The 20540-nt window shown below is 41.8% G+C and overlaps 6 non-coding genes across 6 annotated transcripts; 3 read left to right on the forward strand and 3 right to left on the reverse strand.

The window, feature by feature from the left end:
* Positions 1-3534: 3534 nt before the first annotated feature.
* On the reverse strand, positions 3535-3606 carry trnaa-cgc (transfer RNA alanine (anticodon CGC)). Its single transcript has one exon. It is a non-coding gene; the product is annotated as a tRNA-Ala (tRNA).
* A 91-nt stretch (positions 3607-3697) lies between these two features.
* Positions 3698-3769, forward strand: trnag-ucc (transfer RNA glycine (anticodon UCC)). The gene has a single exon. It is a non-coding gene; the product is annotated as a tRNA-Gly (tRNA).
* A 2239-nt stretch (positions 3770-6008) lies between these two features.
* On the forward strand, positions 6009-6090 carry trnas-aga (transfer RNA serine (anticodon AGA)). Its single transcript has one exon. It is a non-coding gene; the product is annotated as a tRNA-Ser (tRNA).
* Positions 6091-6565: 475 nt separating this feature from the next.
* trnaa-ugc (transfer RNA alanine (anticodon UGC)) lies at positions 6566-6637 on the reverse strand. Its single transcript has one exon. It is a non-coding gene; the product is annotated as a tRNA-Ala (tRNA).
* Positions 6638-6765: 128 nt separating this feature from the next.
* Positions 6766-6847, reverse strand: trnas-aga (transfer RNA serine (anticodon AGA)). The gene has a single exon. It is a non-coding gene; the product is annotated as a tRNA-Ser (tRNA).
* Positions 6848-9051: 2204 nt separating this feature from the next.
* trnaa-cgc (transfer RNA alanine (anticodon CGC)) lies at positions 9052-9123 on the forward strand. Its single transcript has one exon. It is a non-coding gene; the product is annotated as a tRNA-Ala (tRNA).
* The last annotated feature ends 11417 nt before the right edge of the window (positions 9124-20540 follow it).

A 20540-nucleotide genomic window follows, 5' to 3' on the forward strand; every position in this document is an offset into this window, starting at 1 on the left:
CTCTTCCTCCTCCTCTTCCTCCTCCTCCTTCCTCCTTCTTCTTCCTCTTCCTCCTCCTCTTCCTCCTCCTCCTCCTCTACCTCCTTCCACCTCCTCCTCTTTTTCCTCCTCTTCTTCTTCCTCCTTCCACCTCTTCTTCCTCCTCCTCTTCCTCCTCCTCTTCCTCCTCTTCTTCTTCCTTCCTCCTCTTTTTCTTCCTTCCTCCTCCTCTTTTTCCTCCTCTTCTCCTTCCTCATCCTTCCTCCTCTTCTTTCCTCCTCCTTCCTCTTCTTCCTCCTTGCTCCTCCTCTTCTTCCTCCTTCCTCTTTTTCCTCCTCTTCATCTTCCTCCTTCCTCTTTTTCCTCCTCTTCTTCCTCCTTCCTCCTCCTCTTTTTCCTCCCCCTCCTTCCTCTTCCTCCTCCTCTTCTTCCTCCTTCCTCTTTTTCCTGCTCTTCTTCTTCCTCCTCCTCCTCTTCTTCCTCCTTCCTCTTTTTCCTGCTCTTCTTCTTCCTCCTCCTCCTCTTCTTTGGCCTCCTCTTCTTCCTTTTCCTCTTTCCTCCTCCCTCCTCTTTTTTTCCTCCTCTTCTTCTTCCTTCTTCCTCCTCCTCCTCTTTTTCCTCTTCTTCTTCCTCCTCCTCCTCCTCTTTTTCCTCCTCTTCTTCCTCCTTCCTCCTCCTCTTTTTCCTCCTCTTCTTCTTCCTCCTCCCCCTCCTTCCTCTTCTTCCTCCCCTTCCTTCCTCTTCTTCCTCTTCCTCCTCCTCTTCTTCCTCCCCCTCCCTCCTCTTTTTCCTCTTTCCTCCTCTTCTTCCTACTTCCTCCTCCTCTTCTTCCTCCTTCCTCTTCTTCCTCTCTTCCTCCCCCTCCTTCCTCTTCTCCCTCTCCTCCTCCTCCTCCTCCTCTTCCTCCTCCTCTTCCTCCTCCTCCTTCTTCCTCCTCCTCCTCCTCTTCCTCCTCCTCCTCCTCTACCTCCTTCCACCTCCTCCTCTTCTTCCTCCCCCTCCTCCCTCTTCTCCTTCCACCTCTTCTTCTTCCTCCTCTTCCCTCCTCTTCTTCCTTTCCTCCTTCCACCTCCTCTTTTTCTTCCTCCTCCTCCTCCTCTTCCTCCTCCTCCTACTCCTCCTCCTTCCTCCTCCTCTTCCTCCTCCTCCTACTTCCTCCTCCTCCTCTTCCACCTCCTCTTTTTCTTCCTCCTCCTCCTCCTCTTCCTCCTCCTCCTACTCCTCCTCCTTCCTCCTCCTCTTCCTCCTCCTCCTTCTTCCTCCTCCTCCTCTTCCTCCTCCTCGTCCTCCTCCTCCTCCTCCTCGTCCTCCTCCTCCTCCTCTTCCTCAGCAGCATCCGTCTCTCTCCCTAATGGTTCGGCCGATTATTAGAGGCCAAATTAAATCCAGACCGGATATTAGTGATACACGAGCTCTCGTCAACAGGCGCCATGTGCAGGACATTATCCAGAGAGCTCTGCTGCTCTCAGCCGGCAATTAATCCTCCACTGCACACACACACACACACACACACACACACTTAAACACACACACTCATCGTTGGCCAGTGTCCTGTCAACCTGCGAGAGAGGAAACACACAAAGAGCAGCAACAACAACAACAACAACGCTGCTGCACTGCAAAAACTCAACATCTTTCCAAGAATATTTGTCTTATTTCTTGTCCAAATGTCTCATTTCTAGTCAAAACTAATCTCTTTCCACTTAAAACAAGACTCATCACCTAAAAATGAACTTGTTTTTATCATTTTCACTTGTTTCAAACTAATTTTCACTTGAAATAAGTAGAAAAATCTGCCAGTGAAAGCAGGTTTTTTGTGTTTGTAATAAGAAAGAAAAACTTGCTCCACTATCAGATTGTTCTACTTATTTCAAGTGAAAATATGCTTGAAAGAAGTAAAAAGTGTCTAAAAACAAGCTACTTTTTAATGTGATGAGTCTTATTTTAGGTAGAATGAGATTTGTTTTGACTAGAAATTAAATTTTGACTAGAAATACTGTAAGACAAATATTCTCAGTAAGATATTTGAGTTTTTGCAGTGTGCAGTGTTGTTGTTGTTGCTGCTCCGTTTTCCGTGCAAATTGAAAAATTCCAGCTGGTGAGCGCGAACAATCGATCGAGCCTCCGATGCGTTCAGGGTCTGTCCGTCCACACGAGCAAAATAATTCAGTGGTAATACAGTAATAGGAACAGGAGAGGAGAGGAGAGGAGGGAGGGAGGACAGAGGCCTCTAATTGTCTAAATGGCAACACTTCATTTTCTATCAAACGTCCCGTCATTCCTCCTATGGTCGGAATGACAGTATTTTTTTCTTTTTTTAAACATCCTGCCTTTCCGACAATCCCTTTAACAGCGTATTTTGCTGCGTAATTACACACAACCATGTGGGTATTCCTCTATCAGCATGTCTTAAAGAAAGGAGTCACCTGTTGAGTAGCGCACATTTCCTTATATGGAAAGCCTTGTTGGAATGGTGGGACGTTCACATGTCGGAATAGCGGTATGTCTAAATGGTGGGATGTCGGTGATGGGGATAATGCGACATTGCAGTCGGTAAAGACTAGTTTTAAATTTAAAAAAATAAAACATTTTAAATGAATAACTCATGGTCTCACTGTTTTTGTCAGCTTAAAAACAAAACATTAGCCTTAAGTCTTTATTTAGTTGGGTTGTGGTATTTTTTAAATGAAACGGAATAACGTAGGCAGGGGAAGAACGACCAAGCTCATGTTTTATTCGTGAAAAGAAGATTACAGGTCAGTTTTTTTTTTGTTTTGTTTTGCTTTTTTGGCTTTTTATTAGCAAAAATCAAATATTGCTTTCATTTTTGATAGTAAAAAAAGCCAAATAAGTTACACATTGTCCCTTTAAAGAGCCTCCAGAAAGGCGTTTAAAGGCGGAAGAGTTGTGTTTAGGAACAAGACGTCGACGCGGCTGCTAATTAAGTCCAAGTGGTGAATGTCAGATCCACAAAGGGCAGCGTGTGTGTGTGTGTGTGTGTGTGTGTGTGTGTGTGTGTGGTAGTGTCGTCACACAGACCAAAGATATGGAAAAAAAATAAGACACAATTCAGCTTTCAAAATAAACCCAGCAATTGAGCAATTTTCAAAATAAAACACAACCCAAGTCCTCAAGGAAAGACATAGGCTAACCATTTTTCAAAATAAAACCCATCTGTGACATTTCTAAAGTTAAGACACGAGCCCATTTCTCTAAAGATACGACTCAACTCTGCACGGCGTTTTCAAAATAAAACTCTAGACAACACTAGAGTTTTGAAAATGAAGATCAAACCGAGACTTTTCAAAATAAAACACAAAAAAACATAACCCAAGTTCTCAAGGTAATTTTTCAAAATGAAACCCATCTGTGGCATTTTCAAAATAAGACATGAGCCCATTTCTGAATCTCATCCCGTCAGCTCCTCTGATCCTGCCAATGATGTAATTTTGTAGTTGGATGCTTTGTGTGTTCGATCCCAACACCTCCTATAGAACACAAACCATGTGAACTATAGAGACTCAAATAAACGCCTTCATTATATTGTTTAAACACTGGAGATGCTGGGGATTGAACCCAGGACCTCATACATGCGAAGCATGCGCTCTACCACTGAGCTACATCCCCTTCCACCAGCAAATGCTCGTGGTCACTTGTGCGCTCATCACTAAGTCAGGATGAGAGGGTCCTGCTACCTAGCTGACCTCCCCTCGTCAAGGCGATGGTGGTATAGTGGTGAGCATAGCTGCCTTCCAAGCAGTTGACCCGGGTTCGATTCCCGGCCATCGCAGATCTTCTTTTCTATCTAACTTATAGAGTTCTTTTCAGCTACATATTCACACACTGTAAAAAGGAATTTGGGTTTTTTGTTACCTCAACTTATTTTTCTTAGTCAATCCAACTAAAAGTATCTAAATTGTTGGACCAACTTGAAATATTAAGTTTTAATATTCTCAACTCCTCAGTTAAATCAGAACAGTCCAGGTAACTTAGTTTGCTGAGTTGACTCAACTAAACATCAGTAGCCCCTGCAAAACTGCCCTGGACAACCCGTACAAGGCCACATGTCGACATGTGTCAGTTGGAAAGGACGCCATTTCAACCAAGATGAACAGCAACAAGATGTCATCATGAGTGGACAAAAAGAGCAAGTAATTCCAGGTAAATAATTATTTTTGTAAGCTATATAGTGCAGTCAGTGCCATTTTACTGTTAAAATGGTTGGCAAACCAGGTTTCTTGAAGCTATAGTATATCAAAGAGCCCTCAAATCTAAAAAAGAAAAAACAACAACTTGTTAGCTCCCTGTAGCCTAAGTTTACTATCAAATTCAGCAAGGGCTTTGTCTGTAAATCAGATATGCAATGTACATTGTGTTACATGAATGTGCACAACTGCTCTGGGAAGTATTTGTTTGACGAAATGTCTGAATATTTTGAAGTTATGAAGTTAAATGTGCGATGATGAATGAGCTAACTATGCTAACTGCTCTTTCTTCTACGGAGAGTGTTTGGCACTGAGAGAAAAGCATACGGCTGGAACCACAGTTTGTGGAGTAACTTAACGAAATGTCTGTAATTCATTTAATGTACTGTGGTGTTTATGTTGGAAATTATGAATTAGTGTAGGCTATGCAGTTAGCAATGAGCTATGAGCTAGCTTCATTAGCTCATTTTGTATTATCTGCAAGTTAATTATATAACACAAAATATAGATCAATCTGACATAGATGTGTTTCCTTTACAGGTCCGGACGCTGGGCCGAAAAGTATACCCCCACATGCCGTGGGGGGCCCCGCTCCTGCCCGTAAAGCCAGGTTTCCACCGAATCAACGGCCTTTTTTTCACCGCAACATAGGATTCACGTCATGATAACTTCTGTATTTTGACTATTCAAACTTCCACAGTCCAGTTCTGTTCGTTTGATAGTTCAAGAGACTTTTGGATGGACAGCTCCTATCGTTCTGCTGCCCCCCCCCCCCCCGTACCAGCACCAGCGGACGACCACAGGGCCCCGCATGTTTAAGTTAAGGCGCAGTCGGACGTCATGCTGACCTGTTGGATGACTTGGATATGCAAGTACTATACATTTTCCTCAGCAAACCAGCACCACATTTTACGGCATTACAAACTAAAACATGAACATTACAGTGGATCTTGCCGCTTCAAGACACAAGTTGCTCTCAGCAATCTTTTTTTTTTTAAACATGGATCTCACACTGGTTTTATTGCTAAGGAATGTCAATCTGATGGACTGTCTCACAGTGTGATTTATGTACTGTATGTAATTTAAGTAAATTATATGCCTTAATTGTATATCATGTGTTGAAGTAGTATTTCTGTTATGCACCTAAATTTGAATTATTTGAATATTTGTCATTTTTCATGTTCAAAAGTATAGCCTACTATGCCTGAACTGATTTTGTTGAAAGATGTTTGTGGTAAAATAAATACTGTTTAAAAAAAAAAAAAAGGAATTTCTTTATGTATTCCACTCAGTCATTTTAGAAAATAAGTGATTTACTTATCTTGACAAATAATGCTGTTGATCATACTTAAGTTTTTGAGTGAGGTAAACTAAAACTGGAAAAAGTTACCTTGCTGCCTTAAAATTTTATGTTGATTTAACTAAAGGGTCTTAGTTGGAACATACTTAAGTTTTTGAGTGAGGCCAACTTATACTGGAAAAAGTTACCTTGCTGCCTTAAAATTTTAAGTTGGTTAAACTTATAATTTAATGTCACCTCAACTAGGCATTTAGTTCATACAACTTAAATTTCTTTGTTAGTTGTACTTAAAATGTTATCAACTGAACTTAAAATATCAAGTTGATCCAACTGTCTGTCACTTTGGGATTAGTCATTTCAACATATTATTCTAAGTGGTAAGAACTTACATGGGAGTGCAAAGAACTAGAAATTCTTAGCTCTCTTAACTCAAAATTTTAAGGCAACAAGGTAACTCGTTTTTTAAGTTGAGCCAACAAATTCGTTTTAACAGTGCATGGACTCACCAACAGGACCCATGTACAGTTGTTGTGGCCGAGTGGTTAAGGCGATGGACTAGAAATCCATTGGGGTCTCCCCGCGCAGGTTCGAATCCTGCCAACAACGAGTGCTAGTTTTCATCAACTCTGCTGTACTTTGGTGGACAGATGTTCAAATCCTCAACCTGTCATTCAATGTGTTCAACCCAAACACCTCCTGGGCGTCTGAAGACCCAATGGTCCAGAGGACAAGGAGGGGATGTAGCTCAGTGCTTTGCATGTATGAGGTCCTGGGTTCAATCCCCAGCATCTCCAGTATTTAGACGATATAATGCAGGCGTTTATTCCTCTCTCTATAGAGAGGAACATGGAGCTGAAAGGAAATGCAAGAGCTAGATAAAGAAACACACTCACGATGGCCGGGAGGTGAACCCAGGTCACAAGTGTTTGGAAGGCAGCTAAGCTCATCGTCTTAACATCCTATTACAGTCATTCAGCTATCGTGCATTGGTTTCTGGAAGTGCAGCCATTGACTGAGTCCTGGTCCAGGTCACAAACAGCAGGTTTAACTGACTCTCACCTTCATTATATTGTTTAAACACTGGAGATGCTGGGGATTGAACCCAGGACCTCATACATGCAAAGCATGCGCTCTACCACTGAGCTACATCCCCTCCTTGTCCACTGGACCATTGGGTCTTCAGACGTCCAGGAGGTGTTTGGGTTGAACACATTGAATGACAGGTTGAGGATTTGAACATCTGTCCACCAAAGTACAGCAGAGTTGATGAAAACTAGCGCTCGTTGTTGGCAGGATTCGAACCTGCGCGGGGAGACCCCAATGGATTTCTAGTCCATCGCCTTAACCACTCGGCCACAACAACTGTACATGGGTCCTGTTGGTGAGTCCATGTGAAAAGAACTCTATAAGTTAGATAGAAAAGAAGATCTGCGATGGCCGGGAATCAAACCCGGGTCAACTGCTTGGAAGGCAGCTATGCTCACCACTATACCACCATCGCCTTGACGAGGGGAGGTCAGCTGGGTATCAGGACCCTCTCATCCTGACTTAGGGCGTATTCACACCAGGAAAGTCCGATAGTTCACTTGCTTTGGTGTGGACTAAATTTCTTTTTACTTGGTGCGGTTTGTATTCACATTGCATTTTTTCACAAGCGGATCAACTTTGTAAACAAAAGCATGTGTGTCCCACAGTCGCTCAGTCACTGGATAAAAATTATCAGCGGGATCTTCCACGAAAAGTAGCTACACAATGGAGATGAATGCGTTTCTTGCTGCCTTTTCAATTTGGTAGTTGTTCCAGTTGCACCTGCCCTGTGCTTATTCACCACTTGGAGGCTATGTGGCCGTTATGCAGCCGTCCCCGTGAAGGACGGTCAGACAACAAACACACACACGTCTGCATGTGCGTCTGAAGGATGCTGCGCTAAAACAAAAGAAAAAAAGGACGGCATAGCAAAAAAAAACAACATAATCATTCTCTCAGGATGCTGCGTTGCCGATCGGCATAAGCCTTGTCACATTTATTTCTGTTAATGGTTATTAATCCGATAACGACTTTCTGTTATCAGTTAAAAACAATATTCAGAATGTGCATCGTTAACGGCGACGGGTGCGTCCTCTCCAGCATCTGATAAATGTTTTCCACTGACCAGATATCAAGGAGGCAGCGTGTCTATCCAAGGGGGTGGATCGGACTACACGCAGGCGTAGCTCACAGTCGGCCATATGAGGACGGACAACTGTCTCTGACTCTGGCTGCAGTTCCAGTGCAGTAGATGGTGATCCAGTCATCTGCACTAAAAAAACGATTCATAACTCTGTGAAAAATAAATCAGTATGTAGCTATTCCTTTAACTATTTGCATAATGTCACTATAATGTTACTTTTACAAAAAAAAATACATTATTAAAATTATCCGTGATTCTAAATATGCTGCATCATAACTGCATAAACGTTCATAAAAATCAAACCGTTTTGAAATCGGACAAAAACTGAGCAAGTTGTGGTCATTATAGCAGAACATGCAGCAGAGGCTTAAAGCAGATATCATCGGCACAGCCGTTTCGGCTAATGCTGTGTTCAAGGCAGGCTTTTGAAACCGTAAGTTACAGCTTCAAGTCACAACTACGACTTGGTAGCGTTCCAGGTAACCCGTAGCTCGTGTTTTTACCGTCCTGTTGTCTGTGAAAGTTCCCTATAACGGCCACTCGTAACTTCCGACCCGTGAACTCGTACCAGATCGAACTGGTATGACTTCACAGGAAGGAAAAACACAAAGTACGAGTTTCCTTGAACGCACCATGAGTTAGCAGCCCCCGCCCTTGTCAGGCATCAATTGGTCCTCGTGCTACGTCACCACATTCACGCGCATCCCTTGGCTGCACACACAGCCCTTCATGCCGTTCTCTCCCCTCATTGGATAACACTTGTATCCCACAAGGAAAATTTTCTCCTCGGGTTACAGCAGAGCAGAGTGACGGAGAGACTCGTGTTTAGGCTGAAATACTTCATGTAAGTGATTGCTGACGGAAAATAGGACTATTTAGGACTTATATTAACAAAAACATTCCACTGATATCTGCTTTAATGCTCTGAGGGAGAGAGTTGACCTTACCAAGATGGCCGCCGTACTGGCTACGCTTTGTCATTGGGAAACAGCTGCGGGTGAGTCATCTAGTTCTTATATATATCTATGTGTCTATCTGTGCTCCATGTCGACCCACGGCTCAGTGTTGATCATTTCCACATTTTCTGACAACAACGGAAGCCTGTTGAATCCAAAAAGGCGCTTGGATTTTGCATTTGGTTCGGGGAAGGTTCGGTTTGCATTCACACCGGACGCGAATCGCACCAGGGTTCGTTTGGGACTCTGGTGCGGATCAAACAAGTGAGGTGGTCTCGGTCCACTGGTTTGATCCGCACCAGAGTCCGCTGGTTTGTATTCACACCTCCCCAAAAAGTCCGCACCAGAGGAAAAGTCAGTTTCAAGCGGACCAAACGAGCCTGGTGTGAATACGCCCTTAGTGATCAGCGGACTAGTGACCAGGACCATTTGCTTGTGGAAGGGGATGTAGCTCAGTGGTAGAGCGCATGCTTCGCATGTATGAGGTCCTGGGTTCAATCCCCAGCATCTCCAGTATTTAGACGATATAATGAAGGTGAGAGTCAGTTAAACCTGCTGTTTGTGACCTGGACCAGGCTGAATTAGCAGAAGAAATTGAAACATAGGAACGATGGTCAGCGTCAGCAGCTGTGGATGGAGTGAGGACGACGCTGCACTTTTCTCTTCTTTTACTATTTCTTTTCTTTTTTCATCATGTTTCTGTTTACGAACCATCGTCTCCTCTGAACCTCTGATCTCACACACTTCCTGTTTGTCTCTGACTTCCAGCTTCTATAAACAGCTTCACACACACACACACACACACACACACACACACACAAACAATCACACACACACACTTGTAAGCAGCATAACCACAGTAAAACATGCGAGTCACCAAACACTTCATTATTGTGAAAAATCAACATAACATATGCTCAATGTAAACAGCCCACAGCCCCACTAGACAGGTGCACACACACACACACACACACACACACACACACACACACACACACACACACATTTACACACTTACACACATGCAGCTGATTTCCATGACAATTAGAGCGGTGTGTTGGAGCCGGAGCGTCGCTCAGCAGGAGGTTAATGTGGATGCTGCAGCTCGGCCAGGTGGCTCCCCCCCCTCCTCTCCCCTCCACTCCCACACTAAGGGGGGGGGGGGGGAGGGGGGGGTGAGGTAAAACTGGAGAAGCTCAGAAATCTCGATTCGGTCTGAAGACGTCTCACATCGCCAGTGTTCAGCCTCAACCCGTCGTTCATGAACTCATTCATATTTTGGGCGGACGTGAACTGAACGCTGAATTTCCGCTTGATTTTTGTAATAATCTGCCTCATTTTGTAGTAAAATTCTTAAATGCAAAATGTCAGGGGTCTTCAACGTTTTTCAGGCCAGAGACCCCTGAACTGACAGAGACATGGAGCAGGGAGGGACCCCTACTATATTAAAAAATTGGACTAGGCCCAGTACCATGTATAAACGTAGCTTGATATTGTGCATTCAATACTAAGCTTTTGAAATAACACACAGGTTGATATATTCATGTTTAGTTTAGTTTAGTTTAGTTTAGTGAACTGTATTGTCAATTCCACTATATAACAGTCAATTACACAGGGGATCGAAATTGCGTTTCCCCATAACTCCAAATGTGCAAATTAACATTCAACATGTTTACCACATACATATAAGAAAAAGTGGACACAGACATCAAAATAATTAAATAAACAGATATACAGACAGACAGACAATGGCCTATGATATTGTGGGGTAATAATAAGACACACGTTTTTTCTAAACGTGTACAATCTAGGCTACAGTGAGCAGGGGGCTGAGTGACCCTCTGCCATTTATAAACAGACCTAGTTCACTGATACCAATGCCAATATCAACAATGTCTGTCAACTGCATGGTAATCATGCAGACAAGCTATTCAAAATGACGTTTTTATTTATTATTAAGTGGAAACTAAAAGATATAATAAAAAATTGTCTAATCAACCAAAAATTCCACGACCCCCCCTGCAGCACCCTAGGGTTCACGGACCCCCTATTGAAGACCTCTGCAATATGTTATACACTTTGCTACATTCTGTAATGAGCTGTCACAAGAAAAAGCACTAGAAAACACCAGAAAACAACCAAGACTTTTCAAAATAAAACCCATCTGTGGCATTTTCAAAATAAGACATGAGCCCATTTCTCAAGAAAAGACTCAACTCTGGCGTTTTCAAAATGAAATAAAACACTAGAATTTTGAAAATAACGATCAAACCAAACCAGTCTGAGGCCTGAAGCTCCGGCCCTGGAGCAAAACAACTCTGTCCATTTAGCGCCTTGGAGAGGAGGAGCAGGAAATGCTGAAAAACATCAACCAGTGTTTCTCAAACCACCAGACGACATCGTCCTCAAATGTCTTGTTTTGTCCACAAACCAAAGAGAGACTCAGTTTATTGTCATAAAGGAACAAAGAAACCAGAAATATTCACATTGAAGAAGCTGGAATCAGAGAATCTGGACTTAAACGATTAGTAATCGATAAATTGTTGCAGCTCTGATTTCAATGCTGCGGTTTGCAGGTGTTGTCTTTTAGGCGCCGTTTTGTTGGATGTAAAGTATCTCAACATAAATACAAGTCAAAGCTTTCATTGTGTTATTTCATCTTCAATTAAAGTTCATGTATTTGATAAAATAGGGATGAGGGAAAATGAAGCAGAGACTTGAGACTCCAGATCAGATACTCGTGTCCATCTCTGGTACAAGTACTTGATTACTTATTGTTGACGTCATCACTGCAGCAGCATTGTGTGTAGAAAGTGTCGCCTGTTACAGGTCGACATCTGATCTTTGTGTGTTTGTGTTTGTGTTTCCTGCTGCACGTTGTGATTATTTAGTTGTTTCTGAATCTGCATCGTTTCTGTCTCTCTGTCTCTGTCAGACCGGAGGATCAAGACCTCGGCTTCAGACCAGGACTCAGATCTAAACTCAGGGACACGATGTTCATTCTAATGAGAGAAATTATCATTAAAACTGAATAAACTGTCCCCTGATAACACACACACACACACACACACACACACACACACACACACACACACACAGATCTCTGGTTGGGAAAATTATTTCAATTTGTGTTAATCTATTCGGCGGCCGCGCTGCTCTCCAACATGCAGCTCGTGGGCGGCTCGGAGCGACGGAGTGAACGCCGTTGCTCGTCTCAGCGCCGCCGCCGCCGCACATGAAGGAAAACAACCGACCAATCGCTGAGCTCCGTCAGGGAAAAGAGCTGCACACGCTGCAGGGCAAAGGTCAACCTGGTTCATCCCTGAAAAAAAGCATTTTCGGTTTTTGGCCGAAAGACTTTTGACACCAAAACAGGAAGTTGTGATGACAGCGACTGTCACACGCCGTCTGGATTAGAGCCAAAATGGCGGCAACATCAGAAATAGGGCTGTCAATCTTCCCCAAAATCAGATTTATTTCTAATTTAAAGCTTCTTGTGTTAAATATTCAAATTATATTCAAATGTTTAATGTGGGCATTCCAACCAAATCTGTTATTTAAGCAATATATCACTCGAGGCTGTGTGGTATATGCTCATTATACCACGGTTAACAACCAATCAGATTGCCGGATTTCACCTTTCCGTTTCATAAGTAAGGGGAGTAAAGGGATAGATCAACATTTTGTCAAATTGGCCCATTGCCATAATCCCTATAGTCATAGCAGTAGGTTCGTTACCTTTAATTGTCGGTGCAAGCTGTTTTTAGAACGGTGGAGCAGAGCAATAACACAACGTTACCACACAGAGTTGTTTTAGAGGGAAATTCATGCAAAACTGCTGATGCACGTTGCCTTCAGGGACAGTTTTTCATCAACAGTCTCTGTATTTCCCTCTAAAACAACTCTGTGTGGTAACGTTGTGTTATTATCTCATAGCGTGGTGAATGTGCAGCTCACAACTTGTCCACCAGAGCGTTGTGGAGTTGTTGGATTGTGTATTTGATGAGTTTGATGATGAGGGAAACCAACCGAGAAATCCCATAATGAGCCTCCATTAGTAGCGTAGCTCTGAGCAGCTCACGGCTCTGCTCCGCCGTTCTAAAAACAGCTTGCACCGACAATTAAAGGTAACGAACCTACTGCTATGACTATAGGGATCATTATGGCAATGGGCCAATTTGACAAAATGTTGAACTCTCCCTAATCCCTTAAACTTTAGTTTTACCAACTGAACATAAAACGTCAAAAAGGGAAATCAAAATATAATAAGGGTGTGTTTTTTTTTTATATATATATACTTTTCTTTTTCTTTTTTCCATGAAATAAAGATTTCAAATATAAGCATCATCATCATCGTATAAAGATGGAGATTGTAACGCTGCTTCCTCAGAGCTGGATCAGGTTTCCTCAGAGTGCCTCCATTTGTTTCCTGCAGCATTTATACATGTGTGTGTATAGCTACGTGTGTGTGTGTATGCGAGTGTGTGTGTGTGTGTGTGAGCTTCAGAGCTTCATTTCTCTGTGGGACATTGTCATCTCCATCAGAATTAAAAGGCCGGTCCAAAAACGCAGCAGCGTGGGACACCTGCTGGGAATCAAACACACGTCTGTCTGTCTGTTTCTCTCTCTGGCAGCAGAAACATTCACAGCCGTCATTGTCTGAATAATTCTCCATTTACTGCAGCATTATCATTATGTAGGGGCTGTAAGCAGAGGAGGAAAAACAATGAGATGGTTAGAGGAGGAGGGGGAGGAAGGGGAGGAGGGGGGGGGCATTAACACAAATATGAAAAAATGTGCGAGCGAGCAGAGAGAGGGAAAAAAAAAACACACAAAAAACAAAAAAAGCGTCGGTGCCCTTCAACAGAAAAGCCCCTCTGGCCTGCAGGCGGTCCTAATTAGAAGGCAAAGCTTTTTGACGGTAAATTGATTTTTAATTGTTCAGTCGCTGCATTCATCCAGGTGGCCAACTTCCCCCATTTAATCCTTTCTGTGTGTGTGTGTGTGTGTGTTATTGTGTGTGTGTCTAAGTGCAGAGAGAGACACACACACACACAACACGCTAGAAGCTGACAAACAGCCGAGTTGCAGCCGTAATTGTCAGTAATGCTTTTCTACTTTAGTCATTTTGGAACGAGGCGCAGAGCAAACAGTCGCTGGCTGCGAATGTTTTTTCTTTTTCCATTTGCTTTGGGGGGGTTTTATTTTTTATTTTTTTATTTTTTTATTTTTTCAGTCTTGTAGTGCAGCTGCTGAGCTCAGATCCAATGAAAACAGAGCAGATTTTCACAATAAAACACCTGTAGAGAAACCAAATCCAGTACAGTAAGCAGCTGGCCTGGCAGGAATGGAGCTTTAATACAAACATCTACCTTTATTCTGAAGGAGCTTTAATACAAACATCTACCTTTATTTTGAAGGAGCTTTAACGCAAACATCTACCTTTATTCTGAAGGAGCTTTAACGCAAACATCTACCTTTATTTTGAAGGAGCTTTAACGCAAACATCTACCTTTATTTTGAAGGAGCTTTAATGCAAACATCTACCTTTATTCTGAAGGAGCTTTAACACAAACATCTACCTTTATTCTGAAGGAGCTTTAACACAAACATCTACCTTTATTCTGAAGGAGCTTTAATACAAACATCTACCTTTATTTTGAAGGAGCTTTAACACAAACGTCTACCTTTATTCTGAAGGAGCTTTAACACAAACGTCTACCTTTATTCTGAAGGAGCTTTAATACAAACATCTACCTTTATTTTGAAGGGGCTTTAACGCAAACATCTACCTTTATTTTGAAGGGGCTTTAATACAAACATCTACCTTTATTTTGAAGGAGCTTTAACACAAACGTCTACCTTTATTCTGAAGGAGCTTTAACACAAACATCTACCTTTATTCTGAAGGAGCTTTAATACAAACATCTACCTTTATTTTGAAGGAGCTTTAACGCAAACATCTACCTTTATTTTGAAGGGGCTTTAATACAAACATCTACCTTTATTTTGAAGGAGCTTTAACACAAACGTCTACCTTTATTCTGAAGGAGCTTTAATACAAACATCTACCTTTATTTTGAAGGAGCTTTAACACAAACATCTACCTTTATTTTGAAGGAGCTTTAATACAAACATCTACCTTTACTTTGAAGGAGCTTTAACACAGACATCTACCTTTATTTTGAAGGAACTTTAACGCAAACATCTACATTTATTCTGAAGGAGCTTTAACGCAAACATCTACCTTTATTTTGAAGGAGCTTTAACGTAAACATCTCCCTTTATTTTGAAGGAGCTTTAATACAAACATCTCCCTTTATTTTGAAGGAGCTTTAACACAAACGTCTACCTTTATTTTGAAGGAGCTTTAACGCAAACATCTACCTTTATTTTGAAGGAGCTTTAATACAAACATCTACCTTTATTTTGAAGGGGCTTTAATACAAACATCTACCTTTATTTTGAAGGAGCTTTAACACAAACGTCTACCTTTATTCTGAAGGAGCTTTAACACAAACATCTACCTTTATTCTGAAGGAGCTTTAACACAAAAGTGTACCAGCCCCTCCCCTGTCAAACAGCTGTGTGTGTGTGTGTGTGTGTGTGTGTGTGTGTGTGTGTGTGTGTGTGTGTGTGTGTGTGTGTGTCGCCCCGGGCTCTTCAGGTGAGAGAATCAATTAAACAAGAAGAAGAGTCTCATGGCTTTTTGTATCTGAGCTTTAACTCACACGTGTTGTTCACCTTCATCACAAAACATGGCCGCCGGGCACCGAGCTGCACACACACACACACACACACACACAGATATGATACACAATGTTGTGAAGATGACACCTGTTAATGAGACGTACAGTGTTTACATCCTCTGGATATAGAATATATAACATCTATAAAATAAACATAACATTTGTTCATTAAAAATTCCATATGATTAATTTTACAGATGTTGTGGGAATAAACCGTATATGTCATGATATATACATGTTACTTTCACATGGGAAAGATGTGGTTTTGGCCCAATTTTATGTAAATCACATGTGAATTCCCATGTGAACCCATTTTCCACATGTGGTAACATGTTTGACACATGTGCTCTACATGGTTTTATAAAACAGAAAGGTGAAATCCGGCGATCTGATTGGCTGTTAACCGTGGTATAATGAGCATATACCACGGCTACTATTCTAAAGCCTTATCACAGCGTAGGCTATCACTCCGCCTCAGGCACGTATGACTGCTATGAATGGAAGTTGTTGTCATGTATCCATGACAACGGACTGTTGCAGTCCGTAGCAACAGACAGTTGATGTTTTTACGATGTTAAAAAATGTAGTAAAGTAGTGTAATTGACATGTTGAAGGTGAACTTTGACCTCCAGAGGGTTAACAATGTTAGAGGGGACTGAGCAGTGACAGAGCTACTTGGAGCTAACGTCTGGAGAGGTGGGACTAGTTTTTTTCAAAGTGAGGCTATTTTATTGAATAATATGTATTTCTGGTTGAATAAAACTACATGAAATTGATTGCGTATCCCTCTTTCATATTGTCATTATTGGTAACTGTTTTATAAAAGCAATATATCACGACAGGCCGTGGTCTATGCTCATTATACCACGGCTAACGGGCGTTGTTCGGCCCGACGCGAAGTGCAACACATGGTTTAAAAACCAAGGCGCTCCATTATGAGCAGCGTTGCCGTTATTAGTAATGCCGTTACTTTATTCAGTAACTAGCTAATAATGTTACACATTGGGGCGGCAGTGGCTCAGGTGGTAGAGCGGGTCGTCCAATGATCAGAGGGTTGGAGGTTCGAATCCCGCTCTGTCCCGGTTGCTGCCGTAGTGTCCTTGGCCTAGCCACCTTGCTCCTGATGGGTCGTGGTTCGCGCCTTGCATGGCAGCTTCCGCTGTCAGTGTGTGAATGGGTGAATGCAATGTACTGTAAAGTGCTTTGGGTATCGTTCAGGTATAGTAAAAGCGCTATATAAATACAAGACCATTTACCATTGTTTTTTTTTAAATTCAGTAACTCCGTTTCCGTCACGGCACACGGTTCCCATAGCGTTTTAGCGATCAACAATGAATAGAATGAATGAATGAATAGAATTATGACGCCTGAAACGAGTGAATTTAGCTACTTTCCGTCATTGAAAACAGGTTCTTGAACGTAACTCGGTCAAAGTAAGACGTATCCTCGTTCTGTTAGGTCAAGCTGCTGCTGACATCATGCAGCGTGATGATGATGATGATGATGATGGTCAAATTTTACAGATAAAAACCAAGGGGGCAGTTGTCGGTCTGAGAAGTGAAGCTCACTTCCGCATTCAAAAAGCTGCAATCCCCCCGGCTGTCGCTGGGGGCTGGCTCCAGAAGGGATCAACTCCAATTGAGCCCCATGTTAAAATAGCCGATTTTACAGCTTAAAAAAACATATTTACAGCCTGGTACATTTCATTTTTTTGGTCTCAACCGATAGTTTCTACCCCCGCACACACTCTGAGGGGGGTGAATTTTTTTTAAACTCTACGGTTTTACTGTTATTAGGTTTAAAGTTCTGGCCAATTAGGGAGCAGAACCGTTGAGTGACAGGTCCGGAGACCGCTGCTACGAGGCCGGTGGGCGGGCTCTCGGCCGGCCAACGGCCGCACCGCTCCAAATATGGCAAGTAGAATCCAACATGGCGCGGCTCAAACCCCCGTAGTAGCGGCACAAAACAGACTCCCCCAAACCAATGGGTGACGTCACGGACGCTACGTCCATTCTTTTTACAGTCTATGGTAAAAACACGTGTTTCTTCATCAGCATCAGTACAGAACTGAAATGACGGCTAGAGGGGAATTCAATCAACCTTTATTTAATGGGAGCATTGGGAGAAATAACGTTTTAAAGTAACGAAAAAGTTACTTTCTCAGGAACGCATTACTTTTTGGTTTAAGTAACTAGTAACTGTAACTAGTTAGTATTTTTCAGTAACTAGCTCAACACTGATTACGAGTCAGTTTCCTGTATCTGTTAAATCATCATCATCATCATCATCATCATATTTCTAATGTTTGGAGTTTGAATCCCGCGGGGAAGCTTTCTGTCTTCTTCTCTGTGTCTGGTGTTGATGTGTGGCAGCGTTACAGCGCCACACACAGGCCTGGAGGACGAACTGCAGCGTTTAGAGCCTTGTGTTTTCATTTTGGATCTGTGTGGACGCAGATATTTCTGCACTGCAAAAACTCAAAATCTTACCAAGAATATTTGTCTTATTTCTAGTCAAAACAAATCTCATTCTACCTAAAATAAGACTCATCACATTAAAAGCAGCTTGTTTTTAGACACTTTTTCACTTGAAATAAGTAGAAAAATCTGCCAAAGCAAGTTGGCAGATTTTTCTACTTATTTCAAGTGAACATTTGTTTGAAACCAGCGAAAACTGTCTAAAAACAAGTTCATTAGTCGTATTTTAAGTGGACAGAGATTAGTTTTGACTAGAAATGAGACATTTTGACAAGAAATAAGACAAATATTCTTGGAAAGATTTTGAGTTTTTGCAGTGTGGAAACGATGACGTGTTCATGGAGATTTTTTTGGGTGTTTTCACGTTTTGGGTGAAGCTTGTTTCCATGTGGACGAGACACACACTGCAAAAACTCAAATATCTTACCAAGACTGTTTGTCTTATTTCTAGTCAAAACAAATCTCATTAAACTTAAAATGAGACTCATCACATTAAAAAGCAGCTTGTTTTTAGACACTTTTTACTTCTTTCAAGCAGATTTTCACTTGAAATAAGTAGAAAAATCTGATAGTGGAGCAAGTTTTTCTTTCTTATTACAAGCACAAAAAAAACTTGCTTTCACTGGCAGATTTTTCTACTTATTTCAAGTGAAAATTAGTTTGAAATAAGTGAAAATGATCTCAAAACAAGTTCATTTTTAGGTGATGAGTCTTATTTCAAGTGGAAAGAGATTAGTTTTGACTAGAAATGAGACATTTTGACAAGAAATAAGACAAATATTCTTGGAAAGATTTTGAGTTTTTGCAGTGTGGAAACAATTTGAAGCTTGTTTCCATGTGGACGAGGCCTCAGACACATGAATGACTGATTATCTGACCGGTCAGTGAACACACCGTCATCCTGACAGAGACAGAGAGAGAGAAAGAGAGAGAAAGAGAGAGAGAAATGCCCTTCTCTTCCTCTTCTTTGGTATGGAGATGTGCAGTAGCGTAGAGCAGAGATGATAAACTCTCTCCTCCTTTTCCCTCGGAGCGCCGGCGGCTGTTTGGACATCTGCTGTGTGCGTCGCCGCGGCGATCTGGCCTCAGCCGGACACACGGGAAATCAACATGCACATTATTCCAGGCAACATAGACGCTCGACCCACACACACACACACTCACTCACTGGTGTGTTTAAAGGAGAAACGCAAAACAAAACAAAAAAGAAAAGAGCGGCGGCGACCCGTTCCCCTCTTCCTTACGGATCACCGGCCAATCACGTGCAGCCAACGGACCAGAATGCATTGCAGCAGCCAACAGACGTGTGGTGTTTCGCCGCGGCTCTCTATCTCCCTCCACCTACATGATCAACCCACAGCGTGTGTGTGTCTGTGTGTGTGTGTGTGTGTGTGTGTGTTCATCTGAAGTCGTCTAAAGGTTCGGAGATTAAAGTTTTTTAGGCAAAAAGTTTTTACAGTGGGAAGAAACTTCTCCATCGACGAGGCGTCACAGATACACGATAAATAAAACGGCTCAGAACAGGCTGAAATAAACATGCAAAAAAGGAAATGTTAAAGGGATGGTTCAACATTTTGTCAAATTGTCCCATCGCCATAATCCCTATAGTCATAGCAGTAGGTTCGTTACCTTTAATTGTCGGTGCAAGCTGTTTTTAGAACGGCGGAGCAGAGCCGTGAGCTGCTCAGAGCTACACTACAGAGGAGGCTCATTATGGGATTTCTCGGTTGGTTTCCCTCATCAAACTCATCAAATACACAATCCAACAACTCCACAACGCTCTGGTGGACAAGTTGTGAGCTGCACATTCACCACGCTATGAGATAATAACACAACGTTACCACACAGAGTTGTTTTAGAGGGAAATACAGAGACTGATGATGAAAAACTGTCCCTGAAGGCAACGTGCATCAGTGGTTTTGCATGAATTTACCTCTAAAACAGTTGTTGGATTGTGTATGTGATGAGTTTGATGGCCCACACCATGTTATTTTATAGGCCAACTAAAAAAGAAACCTATAACATAAAAAGGATACATCAGATTATATGTGACTTTATGATATTACTATTATATATCTATATTTAGATTCCAAACCTTAGTACCTAGTGTGAACATCACAGAGAAATCATTGATGATGATTCTTGTTCACTTCCTGTGAATCAGTGAAACTTCGCCCTCTGCTGTTCAGCTTTAACGCTGCACTGTTAAAAAAAAATAAAAAATAAAAAATCTGCTGCAAGGACTTTATTTTTAAAAACATAATTTACACATCCTCATCTCTTTTAAAAACTTTTATCTTCAGTTTTTCTGTATTTTATTTTATTTCTGTATATTGAAGATGCTTCTAAAACCCATTTGTTAAGTTGAGGTTTCAAATTCATTATTTTATCACTTCAAATACACATTAATGTACAGGTGGTAAGATGTAAGTGAAGGATAAAACAGTGTTATTGTTTTTCATTTACAATTGTATCAGTTACTTCTTTTTTCTCCATGAAAAACTGAGAAGGAACTAGGAGCAGTTGAGCATCGTGTCCAGCAGATGGAGCTGAAAACTCATCAAATTAACTTCTCTCTAGATTCAACGACAGTAAATCTGAACAACTTGACTTTATAAACGACATCATGAACCACTGACGTGTCATCAATAACTGCTTTGTGACTGATATACTTGATAAATCATGAAAATATAAACATTTAACA

Source organism: Trachurus japonicus, chromosome 20 (assembly GCF_045865225.1).
Source record: "Trachurus japonicus isolate A0001 chromosome 20, Traja_1.0".
NCBI lineage: Eukaryota > Metazoa > Chordata > Actinopteri > Carangiformes > Carangidae > Trachurus > Trachurus japonicus.